General features: G+C 43.6%; 1 protein-coding gene across 2 annotated transcripts in view; it reads right to left on the bottom strand.

Moving 5' to 3' along the window:
- The window catches only part of LOC311027554 (death-associated protein kinase 2), a 64,491-nt gene extending 48,402 nt beyond the window's left edge, over positions 1-16,089 (bottom strand). Inside the window, exon 1 of one of the 2 annotated variants that reach the window (XM_084031611.1) lies at positions 6,778-6,862. The gene's annotated coding sequence lies outside the window, so the exon portion shown is untranslated. Of the gene's footprint in view, positions 1-6,777; positions 6,863-15,899 lie in introns of those variants that run through there. The other variant, XM_084031610.1, reaches the window with a different exon arrangement.
- Positions 16,090-16,448: the final 359 nt, after the last annotated feature.

Below are 16,448 nucleotides of genomic sequence, written 5' to 3' on the forward strand. Positions count from 1 at the left end.
CAATGTCACCTGGTGGTGGTTTGTGGTAATGCACAATCAAAGTGTCCCCGCTGGGATAGAAAAACCAGACAAAAATTAAGCTTTCTAAATTTGAGAAATTTTGACATTTAACTTCATTTTTGGGATTCAAAAAATCCAATTTAACAATGCGAGTTAAAATTATATTTTTAAATAGTTTAGAAAGTGGTGTCCCCATCGGTAACCAACCAGTCAGGGGCAATTTTAAGTCCCCACGTGTGTGTGTGTGTGTGTGTGTGTGTGTGTGTGTGTGTGTGTGTGTGTGTTGCAACATGTGGAAGACATTCTTTTTTTCCAGTATTTTGTATTATCATTCTGTTTGTATTAACCAGACCTCGCATCATATAAAAAGGCCTACTCACAGCACAATGCATAGAACTTTAAATCAAGCCATGAGATCAAAGCGACCAAAATAAAAAGGCAAATCATTTCACCACAAGGTGGCTGCCGAGTGCAGACCTGAACACATGTCATTGAACTTTTAACCAATAGAGAACCATTCCGCTGTAGCGGAGGTGTGTGCAAACCGGTTGCAGCCGTCTAGCCTGCCTAGCGCTGAAAGAAGCAGCTCTTAAAAACTTGCTCACGCGATGTTTTGTGTCACGTGATATGGTCGCGACCCTGTGACGTCTTTGTAGTCGGCTGCTAAGTCGGACACAAATTCTAGCCATCATGCATCGCTTCCAACCCACAATACATCACGTTAGGTAGCGCGCTGCAGGCGGCTACATCAAGTCGAATCCCCCTACTGGCAAGCAGTAAACGTTGTTTACCGTAATATGGCAGCTGCGGAGCACCTAGTATTTTATTGGTTCAAATAGACACAAAATCGCATTTTTATTCATTCTACTGGTAGTAGTAGTCCGTTTTGCTCAAATAGAAATAGGGGCCTATCTATCTCTAATTCTGGCCTCCTTCCAATAAAGGCCTAGGCCGCAATGCGCTTGAGTAAATAAAGGCCCAAGCCTATATTAGAGGATTATTATAAGTTATTTCTTAGCACTTAGAAACAGAACTTTTCTCAGGTAATCATTTCAAAAATTATTCAGTTGTCCCTGGACTCCTGTCTTTAAGAATGAGAATTTAGAGGGTGTGAAGTCAGTGGACACTGTCAAATAAATGCAGACATATATGTATTTTTCCTGTTTAACAGAGAGGGGATTTTTAGTAGAACAAATGTAACTGTTACTTGGAGTTACTTTAGAATGTTGTGTTAAGTGTGAGTTTACTCAAGAAAGTTATGTCAATTGTGGTTCCATGCAACTGTATGGTTTAAAAGTAATCTAACATTTCAGTGAACTATTTATGCATTGAAATTAAATTAATTGAACATAATTGACATGACAATATCAAGTTGACTCAATGTAAAAAATAAGGACTTTATCGAATGTAATGGTTTGTTTGAACTTAAAGACCCCATATTATACTGTTTTCATCAATTCCACACAGCTGTCAGAGGTAGTGTTGCTTTCGTTCACGAAAATTATGACGAAATATCGTCGTCAACAAACCTTTATCGTGTGAGGAAAACGAGACGAGACGCAACGAAAATGCTGGTCATGTGACAATAACGATAATTAAATATATAATGCAATATTGTAGACGAATAAAAACGAGACTAAATGTGGTTTACAAAATAAAAACTATGCGAAAATGTGTCTTCATTTTCGTTGACCAAAACGAGGCGAGACGAAATGTAATGTTGTTTCATCTCGTTAAGTCGCGTTATTATCAGTCTGCTCGTTTGAGGTGAACTGCGCCTCGCCTGGAAAGCAGACGAGATCAGCGGAGCAGCAGGAGGCGGAGCCTAAACGCTGCACTGCAATCAGACAGTTTCCATCGGCCTTCGAAGATTTGACAGGAAGTCATAGAAAACGTTACATCCTGTTAGACGCGATCTGTAGGCTATTTGTAGTTTGCGACCTCATTCGCATTTATTTATATTTGTTCATAAATATCTGTGGAAATCAGAATCAGAATACTTAAATAATCTCTCGGGAAGTTATACAGCTGCAGTTACAAGAGAAAGAAAAAGAGTCAAATAAGTATAAAAATAAATATTAGTAATATTTATTGCCATTTTTTTTGTCGTCAATGAACCTATATCCTTTATATGAGGAAAACTAGACGAGACGCAAAAATGCTGGTCATGTAATAACATATTTGGTTGGTTCTATGTTGTTAATTCAAATCAGAGCGTCTTCTGTGTCTGGAATAGATGTATTCTTGAGTGTATAAGGTAACAATAATATAATAATAAGATAACCTTGTTTGAATTGTGAAATGGGTTTGGCTAAATATAATCTTTGACTAAAACTAGACTAGAATGTCATCAGTTTTCATCGACTAAAACTAGACTAAAATAGTCACTGACAATTCTGACTATATAAGACTAAAATGTAGGGATGCACGATATTGATTTTTTGAAGCCGATACCGATATCGATAACTTTCTGCTCCTCGGGACCGATACCGATACCGATAACCGATAATATTGTTATTCGTTTTTGAATGTATATTCAGATCAAATTCAGGTCAAAAACACTAATGACTAAGCTTAGGTAGATTTAGCATAGCTTTGCCTTTTACCAAACACCTAACCAGATGTATCACAGTGACATGATAATTATTACTATGAACAAAAGAAAGCCAAGAACAGTTTTGACTCTTCAATAAAATGACAATATTTATTTTTTAAAAATAAATATGTAAGTGAGTCAGTCAGTCAGTCAATGACAACTTTCCCTGAGCAGCATGGGATATGCACACACAAGTGCTGCTACATTAAACTGTTGGTCCTGATCCACACAGAAATGTAAACTACGGTAATAGGCAGAAATATCAGCAAAGCAACAGCCACTACTGCGGATGTGATCCCCTCCATTCAAGCGCTGACGCGACTGCTAAAACAAACGTTACCAACAGACCACGGAGTGAAAACATCAAAGGAAACCCCGTTAAAAGCAGTGGAAACGCGTTTTGGTGACATCGAGGAAAAGCCACTTTATTATCTCTCAACTATATTGGACCCGAGGTACAAGGACCGCTACTTCACCCGTGCATCAAAACGCTAAGCTACGGGCTCGCTGCTTCTTTAGCGGCGCCGGCGTCTTCATACGCTTTTAACACACCGTCGTAGCGATGGTGATGTGCGAGGTGACTTTTAAGGTTGGATGTATTAAAGCTCGATGCCTTTTTCCCTCCTCTTGGAACTTCTGCATTGCATTTGTTACAAATGGCAAGCGATTCAGTTTCCTCAGAAACTTTGAAGTAGTCCCACATTACAGACGCCATGCGTGTTTGTTTACTAGTCTTCCTCCTCCACTCGCTCGCAGCCTCTACGTCACAGCCAGGCATGAGAAGGGAGCGCTCGATTTGTGGATTAACTCCCTCCTCCGAAACCTGTGATACCACAGTAACCACATCACATGCTAAACGGGAGGCGCCTAGAAAAAAACTAACGTCCCTCATCCCAATCCACCCGTATGACTGTTTTAACACAAACATCCTATCGTCGGATTATCGGAGGTATTAATAATTGTATCGGATTTATCGGGTTGACGTCATAATTCCTATTATCGGGCCGATAATTATCGGTCCGATAATTATCGTGCATCCCTACTAAAATGCTCAGACTTTTAGTCGACTGAAACTTGACTAGACTAAAAATAGGATGGACTTCAGACAAAGACTAGACTAAAACTAAAAGTAAAACAGGCCGCCAAAAACAACACTAGTCAGAGGTCCAACAACACTGTTTTCGATATGCAGCTAGATGGGTGCCGTTCCATTGATGGCCCTGAAGGCCAGTGCCATTGTCTTAAATTGGATGCGTGCTGCAACAGGAAGCCAGTGGAGGTCACGGAGGACAAGGCGTGCTGCAGCGTTCTGGATACGCTGCAATGGTTTAGTTGCAGAGGCCGGGAGTCCATCCAGGAGAGAGTTGCAGTAGTCAAGGAGGGAGATGACCAGTGCTTGGACCAGGAGTTGCGTTGCATCCTTCGTGAGGAAGGTCCGAATCCTGCGGATATTGTAGAGGGCAAATCTGCAGGATCGGGGCACAGCAGTGATGTTGGGGGTGCAGGAAAGTTGGTCATCGAGGATTACACCCAGGTTCCTCGCAGTTGAGGGAGGCAATACTGTAATGCCCTCGACAGTGACCGACAGGTCCATGTGAGGGCAGTCTTTCCCCGGGATGAAGAGGAGCTCGGTTTTATTCAGGTTAAGCTTGAGGTGATGTGCAGTTGTCCAGACAGAGATGTCAGCCAGACAGTCCGACATGCGAGTTGCAATGTGAGTGTCAGAGGTTGGGGGAAAAGAGAGGAACAGCTGGGTGTCATCTGCATAACAATGGTAGGAGAATCCATGTGATGTAATTACAGAACCTAGAGATTTGGGGTAGAGTGAGAACAGAAGCGGCCCCAAAACTGAGCTTTGAGGGACACCCGTGTCCAGAGAACAGGGTTTGGACATAGAGCCATTCCATGTGACCTGAAAGGTGCGATTTGTCAGGTATGATGTGAAGCAGGTTAGAGCAGAGTCAGTGATGCCAAGTTCAGCCAGGGTGGAGAAGAGGATTTGGTGGTTGACTGTGTCGAATGCAGCAGATAGGTCGAGGAGAATGAGAACGGAGGAGTGTGATGAGGCTCTGGCGTCTCGCAGGGACTCGGTCACTGTGAGGAGGGCCGTCTCAGTGGAGTGAGCAGTCCTGAATCCTGATTGATTAGGGTCAAGGAGGTTGTTCTGCGAGAGATAGGATGACAGTTGGTTGTAGGCGGCACGTTCCAAGGTTTTAGAGAGGAATGAAAGAAGAGATACAGGTCTGTAGCTTTGGATGTCAGCAGTGTCTAGGGTGGGTTTTTTAAGGAGGGGCTTCACTGTAGCTGTCTTAAAAGCCGCTGGAATGACACCTGAGGTGAGGGAGGAGTTGATCAGGGTGGTGAGGAATGGCAAGATGTCGTGTGAGATGTCTTGGAGAAGAGAGGAGGGAATCGGGTCAAGGGAGCAGGTGGTGGCACGGTTAGATGTAACAAGTTCGTGAATGTCTTCAGAGGAGAGAGGGCTGAAGCTGGTAAGGCCATCAGAGTGTGGAGTTAGTGGAGATGTTTTCTGGGAGGGTATAGGCGTGAATGAGGAGCTGATATCATTTACTTTCTTGGTAAAGTAAGTTGCAAAGTCATCAGCCGTAAGGGAGGAAAGAGGGGAAGGGATAGGAGGGGTGAGGAGGGAGGAGAACATGGAGAAGTGTTTCCTGGGGTTGGAGGCAGAAGAGTTGATCTTTGCCAAGTAGAAGGCAGATTTAGCTGCCGAAACAGTTGAGGTGAAGTCAGAGAGGAGGTTGTGATAATGAGTAAGGTCCTCGTGCTGGCCCGATTTCTTCCATTTTCTCTCTGCCGCTCGCAACAATGATCTGTTGGTTCGCAGAGGTTCGGACAGCCAGGGAGGGGAGGGAGATGATCGTGTTGGTTGTGAGACGGGGGGACAGAGAGTGTCCAAAGAAGAGGAGAGTGAGGACATCAGGATGGAGGAGGCTTCCTCAGTAGGCATTAAGGAGAATTGTTCTGTGGATGGAAGTGAGGAAAGAACAGAGGGGGTGAGGGATTTCAAGTTGCGACGGCTGGTGACAGTTCGAGGCGTAGAGGGGAGGGATGTGGTGGGCTTCATGGGGAGGGAGAAAGTCACAAAGTGGTGGTCGGACACGGTGAGCGAGGTAACAGAGAGTGCCGAGATACCACAGGATCTTGTGAAGACAAGGTCAAGTTGGTTCCCGGCCCGGTGAGTGGGTGGAGAGGGGGAGAGTGTGAGGTCAAATGTGGAGAAGAAGTCAAGGAATTCAGATGAGTGCAGCTTTCCCGGGTGGATATTGAAGTCACCGAGGACGACGAGCGGTGTGCCATCATCAGGGGAGCAGCTCAGGAGGGCATCCATCTCATCTAAAAAGTCACAGAGAGGACCGGGTGGGCGATAGATCACTATGATGTTTAGCTTGAAAGGAAGGGTGACAGAGACGACGTGGAATTCAAGTGCAGATCGGGGTAGGTGGTCCAGAGGAAGGACCTGGTAGGACCACCTGGGTGAGATGAGGAGGCCAGTTCCTCCTCCTCGCCGTGTTTGTCTTGGGGAGTGTGAAAACGAGTAGGCAGTTGAAAGAGCAGCTGGAGTGGCAGTATTTTCTGGGGTGATCCAGGTCTCCGTAAGGGCCAGGAAGTGGAGAGTCTGCAGGGAGTCATATGCTGAAATGGTGTCCGCCTTCTTGACTGCAGACTGGCAGTTCCATAGTCCCCCTAGTATTTCAAGTTCCGTACCGGTGGAGAATGGTGGGTAGCAGAGATTGGAGGGGTTACGGCCTCGAGTGAAGGGTCTCTGGTGAAATCTTCTCCAGTTTGATGTCCTGACTGGGATAATACACATGGCTGCAATGGGAGGGGGTTGAGATGTTATGCCTACCTCAATGGACTTCCTCGATGGACTCCCCCAGATAGACTCCCTTGTCTTTGTTCTGCTGTCTTCGTTCGGCTGTCCTGACGCTGTAGTCACAAGCTCTTAAGTGCTCAGTTTACCACATGCGCAGATTGAGACCCCTCCCTCCAATCAAGTCTATTCACTACAGCTGAGCTGGCTGAAACTAGGTTATTGCCCACTCAGTAAGATCAGCTTCACACCAATGTAAACAACAGGCTATCTAGACAAGACTAAATGTTACAACTAGCTGTACTCACAGAGTGCCTAACCCCAAATCTAAAATTAGTTTCTGACTTACCAACAAGATAAAAAGCAGCTTCCTTCCTGTCTCCAGACAAAATGTGGTTCAATAGGAGAGCATCATATTTTTTGACAGAATTTCCAGTTAAATAAAAAATAGATGGAGATGATCAGTCCTGTGTTTATATGTCCCAATTCTTCAGATGCTACAGAAATAGTTGAATAAACCAGAAATTCTGGACAAGGTGCTGACATCAGATGATTCCTCAGGGCAATACAAGAGTTACAAGGGTGGTACACATTACAAAGAAAGCTAATTTTTCCTGGAACACGAATGTAGGATAGCCCTTAATCTTTACATTGATGATTTTGAAGTGGCTAATCCTCTCGGGACATCTAGGAAGAAACACAAGATTTGTGCCATCTACTGGGTTTCTTGCCAACCTGCCAGCAAAACACACATCATCTTTGCATGCTATTCAGTTAGCTCGTCTGTGCAAAACTAATGTGATCAAGGAACACAACTACTCAAAAGTGCTCCACCCACTCATTCAGGATCTGAAAACTCTTGAGCAGCAAGGAGTGTATGTCCAGCAGTTGTGCAAGTGTGAAAGGAACTGTGCTACATGTCTTGGCAGATAATTTGGGTGCTCATTCACTTGCAGGTTTTCAAGAAAGTTCTGCATTGCCGATTTTGCATGGCCAGAAGGGAGGACATTCAAGTCAAGGAGGTTCGATCAGGCTCATTTGAACACAGGACTAAAGAAAATCATGACCAGCAAGTTCAAGAGGTTCTGCAGGACAGTGCATTAGTGAGGCAGTATGGTGTGAAGAGCAGCTGTGCATTGAGTGATCATTTGGACCACTTTCATGTAGTTGGTGGTTTCCCTCCAGATCTGTTGCATGATCTGTTGGAGGGTATTGTTCCTGTGGAGATGGCTATATGTTTGACGGATTTGATATCAAAAGGTTACTTTTCCTTGGAGTTCTTCAACAGTGCAATCAAAAAAATTCAAGTAATTATCCTATGCAACTAAGGGAACCATAGGAGGAAATGGTCATGAAAATTGGACCCTCCTGAGACTCCTTCCACCCTTGATAGGTGATTGTGTGGTAGAGAATGCCAAGACATGGGAAATCTTAATGCTACTGAAAGACATACTCAAATTGGCTATGTCTTTCCAGTTTACTGAGGACTCAATTCAGTTTTTAGATGGCAAGATTTCAGAACACAGGGCTTTGCTTAGAGAAGTTTTTCCAAACTTCAAACTGCGTCAAAAACACCATTACATAGAACACTATCCTCAGCTGATGAGGACGTATGGACCACTCAGAAATGTGTGGACAATGAGATTCGAAGGCAAGCACAAATTCTTTAAGAAAGTGATCAGAGATGCTCAGAACTTAAAAAATGTCCCCTTAACACTGGCAAACAAGCAGTGGCGGTCCTAGGTTTCATGACGCCCTGGGCAAACCTCACCTCCAGCCCCCACACACACACACACATTCACACACGCACACACACACAAATGGACCCCCCCTCCCCTGCCCCCCTGTTCAGATCAGATGCGTATTTCTCTGCGACGGTCGACAAGCGCTTCTGCTCAGCTGTTGTTCGTTCAGAGCTATTTTTTTTATCATAACCTCATAAAATAAATATACCATGTTTCTGTAACCAAGAAGTTTGTACACTTCTTTTATTTATCCGTTTTCAGAGAGAGAGAGAGAGACACACACACAGACAGAGAGAGTGTGTATGGTAGTAGACAGTAGTAGATATACAGTTGAAATACACATATTTGTTTATCCACTCTTCACATTTATTAAGTGTATTTTCTCTTCCTGTTTCCCAGTGCAAGTTTAGACTTGAGTTATGCATTTCTTATCTATTACGAACACCATTAAAGACCTTGCCCGAGAATGTTGTTACCCCACTGTCTGTCTGTCTTGCTCTCTCTATTCACACTCACCCCACAATCTCTCTCTCACCCTCCCTCTTAGACATCTGATGTAACAGAACGGCGCACAGTGGTTCTCCGTGGCCTTCCAGTCCTTCTTGGGGATGACCCAGAACAGTTTTTCCGGACATGCTTTGTAAGTCGTGTTACTACATTAGTGTCATTCATATTAGTGTAATTCATAAACAATATGTATGTGTTCTACCTCTGCTCTGTCCAACTAGCCCTCATTCACTCAATGCTGGTGGCATTGATGACATGAGGACAAACAGAGCTAACAAATAAGCCTCAATCGGACAAGCTGATAGCTAAAAAGAATTCTCTGTTTGTCGTTTGGACACATTTTGGCTTCAGTGAAGATGACAAAGATCAAAAGGTCAAGTGTAAACACTACAGAAAAACAATTTCAGTGACCAAAAAATTTTTTGAAATAATCGTGATATTGATTTGAAGTCATATCGCCTAGGCCTAGTCCTATGTACTGATACTGCTTATTGACAGAGTGGCTACTTTGTCGTAATATTGGCGAACCTATAATATCGAACATCCCTAACCCATAGCCAAACAATCTGTTGGGAAATGGTTGCTTTTAATCATTAACCTATGTAGGTATAATTTAGTTAATGCCGTGTGTGGGTTCTAAGCTGTTAGCATGCATGTAGATGAGCCATGTTATGAGCCAACTTATTTCAGTAACACTGCTTTACCTGTGATTCAAGGGTGTTGTGCTAATAAAGGTTGGAGGCCAAAGCACATTCATGGTCACTATTTAAGTTACAATAGTGTGCCAAGATTGGTGACCTGGTGCATGAAGGATATATAACAGATTTTTTTCCTTTTTCTTTTCTTAGGCTGATGATGTAGATGCAGATATCAGCCAGTTTGCAGTTGCAGTGCTCTCTGTAATCCCGGAAGACGAACCAGGTCTGACTCCAAACTCCTTACACTTGGAAGGTGAAAAAGCCATCATTCTGGAGGAACGGGTTGTCGTCGATGGTCTGCCAGATCTGCCAAAAGCTGTATGTGTCCTATTTGGTTTGATCTATGCTCTGAATTAGTGTTGTCACGATACCAACATTTTGGTACCGGTACCGGTACCAACATGTGTTTCGGTACTTTGCGATACTTTTCGATACTTTTTCAAATAAAAAGTGAACGTAAAAAATGTCATTACTGACTTTATTTTAATAGAAAATCTTAGAACAATAACATATTAATCAGCAAATAAAATAAAATACCACAAAGACAAGCTTTTCTAATGCACACAATTTAAAAAATGTGAAAATATAAATACAATAATATAATATAAAATATAATAATATAAATAAACCAGCTCTATTTTTTTTCTTCCAGAGCTACTTTTGTTAAGAGTGAAGGGCGGTGGCGCTTGCTTTTAGCACTGAATGTGTTTTTTTTCATGAGTTTAAATGACCTGTCGTTCCCTGAGCTCAGTGTGCAGGTCTGGGTGCTTGTCCTTTAAGTCGGAGGTGTTTCCGCCGTTAGCTAGCATGTTTTTAAACACCGTTTACACAGTGGTGCATTGGCGTTAACTGCCTCGCTTTGCGCATTTGTTTTTAGCTAAAGTACGGCTATATCGCACTTCGCGGCGCTGGTTTGTCCACAAGTTGCGGCGTGGTGACGGGTGCAGCAGCCATTCTCCTCTCCGTACTCCTCTCTCTCTCTCTCTCTCCCTCTCTCTCCAACGTCTCTCTCTCTCCAAGCTTTCCTCCTGCTCCGTTTGTTGCTCCAGTCCACGCTGCTTGCTAACTTGCTAACTGTTTCCTCCGGCTTGCTTGCTTTTTCTTTTTATCTCCCCAAGCTGCGGCTCCCCAAGCTGCGGCTCGCAACAGCGCGGCTCGAGTTCGCCGCGCTGTTGCGGGCGCTGTTGCGGGCGCTGTTGCGGGCGCTGCCGGCGGCGCTGCAAGTACCGGTCCCGTCCAAATGCAATATAGTACCGTTTTAAATGCCTCAGTACCCCGGTACCAAATTAGTACCGGTATACCGTGCAACCCTACTCCGAATATGGACTATCCAAAGGCCATGCAGAACACCTTTGAAGTTATTCAGAGGGTGTTTGCTTCATTAGGAGGCAAGTCTCTGAAACCCAAACTACAAACACTGAAAAACCTGCTTCTGACTTAGGGGCCGTCCAGACGAAGCAAAACAAACTTTTTTTCTCAGCGCGCTGTAGTACATATTCCAGGCCCTTATGCAGCGCTGTTTCTGCTACAAAAACGCAGAAGAAGAGACGGAGCTTGACCGGATGTTTGCCATTGCTATGTCAACACGTGAGAGTTACGGCTAATCTCTGCCCGACCACCCGATCAATAAACACCCATAAGATGACAATTTGGCCCGTATAAATAAAACCAACAATAAGCATCAACAGCCGTCACCCTAAGGACCTTGACGAGGCGTTGTCACACGTTGGGATGGATTAATTAGACGAATAAATGCCTACATTCATGGGAAGTTAGCTAGCGGTTGTTTGTTAGCATCGTAATAAAGTAGCATATCTGCAACTTTTTTCCCGGAATATCGCCCCCCTCTCTCGGCTCCGTTTTTTTTCATACAGTGGCACTGATATGCCGTCGTACAGACGAGCAGAATATCTGCTACAAGCACGGAGGCCGCCGTTATTGTTGTTGTTACGAGACGTCGCGGGGGAAGAAGTCAGGCTCGAGGGTTGAGGGGCGGGCCGATGACCTCAGTCTAATCGTTTTCGCCATCGAACACGAAACGGAGGGGTGCCGTTTTTTTTCTTTTCCACCCTGAGAGCTGGTTTAAAAAAAGTGCGTTTTCACGCCGCGAAAACGCCGGATTCGTATGGACAGCAGGGCAAAACGCACAAGACTTCTGCGTTTACGCACTGAAAACGTTTTCATGTGGACAGGCCCTTAGATTGTTCACGCCAATTAAGTGGAATGTGATTGTGCTACCTGCTGTTGCAAACAAATGCACTACTTTAAATTGAAGAATAACATCGCCTCTCCAATGTTGTGAGGCACTACATAGGACCTAACTGAAAGTGATAGTTTGGAGTGAAATGCACCCTAGGTAATTTCCACCATGACATCCAGTCAAATACCCCCTCAGAAGCATTTTTAGCGATGGTCAACATTGGTCAAGATGGGGCTATCAGCCAAACTTCTGCAGTAGTACACAGGGTCTGTATTCACAAAACGAGGCATTTGAAAGTTTGTAAGTACACCAGGAGTTTATTTAAAAGAACACTTGCCTGATAGCTTCTATCCTCGGCTGCTAATGCTACCGCTGCATCGATGCCACTTCCGTGTTTATCCAGCCGATGCCGTGACATGCGTTTCACGCAAGAGTATAAAAAGGTTTCGCTGAATTTTTATAAATGCTTGTATTATCAGGTCAAAAACTTTTTCATACTCTCGCGTGAAACACACGTCACAGCATCGGCTGGGTAAACACGGAAGTGGCGTCTACGCTGCGGTAGCATTAGCAGCGGAGGATAGAAGCTATCAGGCAAATGTTTTTTTAAATAGACTCCTGGTGTACTTACAAACTTTCAAATGCCTCGTTTTGTTAGTACAGACCCTATGTGTACTACTGCAGAAGTTTGGTAACATTCCATGCATTATTAGGGGGGTAATTTATGAGATATACAAAATGTACCATAGCGCCAGTACTAAGCCATTCAGCTGATAGCCCTATCTTGACCAATGTTGACCATCGCTAAAATGCTTCTGCGGGGGTATTTGGCTGGATGTCATGGTGGAAATTACCTAGGGTGCATTTCACTCCGAACCATCACTTGAAGTTTTTATATCGTCTTCTTTAAGTTTTTTGTTGTTTTTTTGTAAGTATGTTTTATTAGTATTCATTGGTACTCAATACCTTTTTTTAAGGTATCAACTGAAGTAACCCACATCACATTGCAACTGTCTGGCTGACATCTCTGTCTGGACAACTGCACATCACCTGAAGCTTAACCTGAATAAAACCGAACTCCTCTTCATCCCAGGGAAAGACTGCCCTCGCATAGACCTGTCGGTCACTGTCGAGGGCATCACAGTATTACCTTCCTCAACTGCGAGGAACCTGGGTGTAATCTTCGATGACTAACTATCCTGCACCCCCAACATCACTGCTGTGGCCAGATCCTGCAGATTTGCCCTCTACAATATCCGCAGGATTCGGACCTTCCTCACAAAGGATGCAACGCAACTCCTGGTCCAAGCACTGGTCATCTCCCGCCTTGACTACTGCAACTCTCTCCTGGCCGGACTCCCGGCCTCTGCGATTAAACCATTGCAGTGTATCCAGAACGCTGCAGCACGCCTTATCTTCAATCTACCCAAATTCTCCCATGTGACCCCCCTCCTCCGTGACCTCCACTGGCTCCCTGTTGCAGCACGCATCCAATTCAAGACAATGGCACTGGCCTTCAGGGCCATCAATGGAACGGCACCCATCTACCTTCAAACACTGGTCAAACCTCATGCCCCGAAGCGTGCACTTCGCTCCTCTACTTCAGCTGGCCGGCTGGTACCACCATCGCTGAAATCAAACAAATGTCGCTCAGCAAAGTCCAGACTCTTCTCTTTTCTGGCGCCTCAGTGGTGGAACGAACTCCCGACTAATGTCAGGACAGCAGAGTCATTTGCCATCTTCCGAAAAAGGCTCAAGATTCACCTGTTCAGACCTCACCTCGACTCTACATAGCATGACCCACTAACACCCCCCCAAAAAAAAAAAAAAACCCTTACCTATAGCACTCTGATCATAGCACTGTTGCTCTTCAGGTACTACTTTACTCAAATGAGGACCTAACACTGGTTCTATTTTTAGCTCTTACTTTATCGGCAATGACACGTTGTGGTTTCTTTGTTTCCTTCTTTTGACAAATGTACTTATTGTAAGTCGCTTTGGACAAAAGCGTCTGCTAAATGACCTAAATGTAAATGTAAATGTAACCCAGTACTATTGCATTGAAACTTGTAGTCTAACGGTACCTGCATTTGATCCTGTTTGTATACGGAGCTAGGGGGGAAAAAAAATGTTTGTATGTTTTATCTACCTCACTGTTTTATCGGATACGTTGAGGGACGGTTATTATTTCTTAGAATTTTTTTTTTACTACTACTGTGATCGGACTTTCATCCTGATGTACTGTACTGGCTGTTTACGCATATGGGTTTGTTAATAAACTCTTGTCAAAATTCAAGGTTTACTTTGTGACTGCTTACCCACTGAAAGTTGAAGCCAATTGTGGCTACTTATTCTAACATATTCAGTTTACTTGAAAAAAGTTGGGAAAACTGATTGCCTCACTTTATCCAAGTAACTATAGCTTTTCTTTAGTAAGATAAATGAAGGTCTAAGAGTCATTCATTAATCTTACTTGAAATCTAAGAGTAAACTTACTTGCAGTCATTCAGTAATCTTACTTGAAATCTAAGAGTTAACTTACTAGTAGTCATTCAGTAAGCTTACTTGAAATCTAAGAGTTAACTTACTTGTAGTCATTCAGTAAGCTTACTTGAAATCTAAGTAAACTTACTTAAAAACAATCTGTTCACCTAACTTTTAGTTGTTTAACTTTAATTTGGCTTGGAAGTTTACTTTAAAAAAATGAGGTTTCCCGACTTTTTTTAAGTAAACTGAACTAGTTAGAATTTACAGTGCACATGTAGAATTTAAAGTCCCAGTCGGCAAGTCTGGCGGATCTTTAATAAAATGTATGAATATAAGCTGAATAAATGTAAAATAGTGGATGAAGGGAAAATCCTGTCTTAATTCCCTATCTAGGTTTTGTGCAGTAGCCCCTGGATGTTGTTAGTTGATTTCAGCATTCAATCAAACTGATGGTAAACTGTACCTTACTCTGCAACTGCTTATTAGACTTCCTCAGACCTCCTCCACTCCAATGTTTAACACCGGAGCCCCCCAGAGCTATGTGCTCAGCCCCCACCTGTTCACACTGCAAACATTGTAGAAACTTCCCTTGATGGCATAATCCCCCCCCCCCCCCCCCCCCCCACACACACACACACACCAACATCAGCTGAGTGTAACCAACTTCCCTCAACTTAATACTTCTGACTTCCCTTTATGATACAGTACCAAAGAACACAGTATGAAGCTGTGCAAACGTGTCCATCATATATGGCAATCTCTGGACAGTATTTTAATTTATGCATACATTTGTTTAATCATTTATGCTCTTGGCTCTCTGGATGGGAAGTAAGTGTATGAAAAGAAAAGAATGGAAGAATCAATAAAACACTGAGATCCACAGCAGCGTGATGTTAACGTCTCACTATGGGGCCTAATAACCAGCTGCAATACATATATATATATATATATATATTAGGGCTATTGGAATGAACTTGGGGAATCGAATATAATTCAAACAGGTTTTCTTACGTTAGCAAATCTCGCCCTCCTCGCCTTGGCCTACCCGCATAAACTGTCATCATATCAAACATGTCCATCATATCAAACACGTCCATCATATCAAACATGTCATCATATCAAACGCGTTCATCATATCAAACACGTCCATCATAACAAACATGTCATCGTATCAAACACGTCCATCATAACAAACATGTCATCATATCAAACACGTCCATCATAACAAACATGTCATCATATCAAACACGTCCATCATAACAAACATGTCATCATATCAAACACGTCCATCATAACAAACATGTCATCATATCAAACATGTCATCGTATCAAAAATTTCATCGTATCAAACATGTCATCGTATCAAACATGTCATCGTATCAAACATGTCCATCATATCAAACATGTCATCATATCAAACATGTCATCATATCAAACACGTCCATCATATCTAACACGTCCATCATGAGACATGTCATCATAACAAACATGTCATCATATTAAACATGTCATCATATCAAACATGTCCATCATGTCAAACACGTCCATCATATGAGACATGTCATCATATCAGACATATCATTATATCCATCATATCTGACATATCATCATATCAGACATGTCCACTGCAGCTGAGCTGGCTGTGGTTTTCTGTTCTTTCAAACACAAGGAAGTAAAAGGACCGTCCCCACCATGAGAATTCAACAACATTTTAAGTTCGTCTCGTTTTAGACAGCAGGTATCTGTTCTGACGCTGTTCTGATCTCAACCGGTTTACGTAATCCCGTCAGAGACACCGTCCAACAGAGACACCGTACAACAGAGACATACGCACCCAGTGTGACTGCTGCTCGTCTTCCTGCTTGTCCGCCCAATGAGCAGCGGTCTGTCCACCGACCAGACGTGTCCTCTTCATGGAAGCACTAGAAGGTGCGGCTCTGTCGCGGTTGGAAAAATGCGGAACCATTCACACTATGACGTCATGTCCGACAGACGCGAGGTGAGCGGCTGGCCGAGACAACCTGCGTCACCTCCTACCGGTAAAGGTGCGTGTCCACAGGCAGCGGTGTTTCCCCGCGTCCAGGCTTGTTCGGGATGGTCTTGGCTTAACTTGACTTGACTTACCACGCCGACGAGAGCTGCAGGTGTCTGAGGGGGCGGGCTCTAAAAGAGACCGTAGCCAACGCCGTCAAGTCGGACAACAAAGTCAACGTGACTATAGTGCTCAAGCGATAGAACACAGCAGCAAACCAAAGAGGATATGTTTTATTATATATTACACACACACACACACACATACATACACACACACACACACACACACATACATATATACATAAATGCATACATACACACACACACACACACACGCAAGGCAACATGT

This window comes from Eutrigla gurnardus, assembly GCF_963514095.1.
Source record: "Eutrigla gurnardus genome assembly, chromosome: 17".
Classification (NCBI taxonomy): domain Eukaryota; kingdom Metazoa; phylum Chordata; class Actinopteri; order Perciformes; family Triglidae; genus Eutrigla; species Eutrigla gurnardus.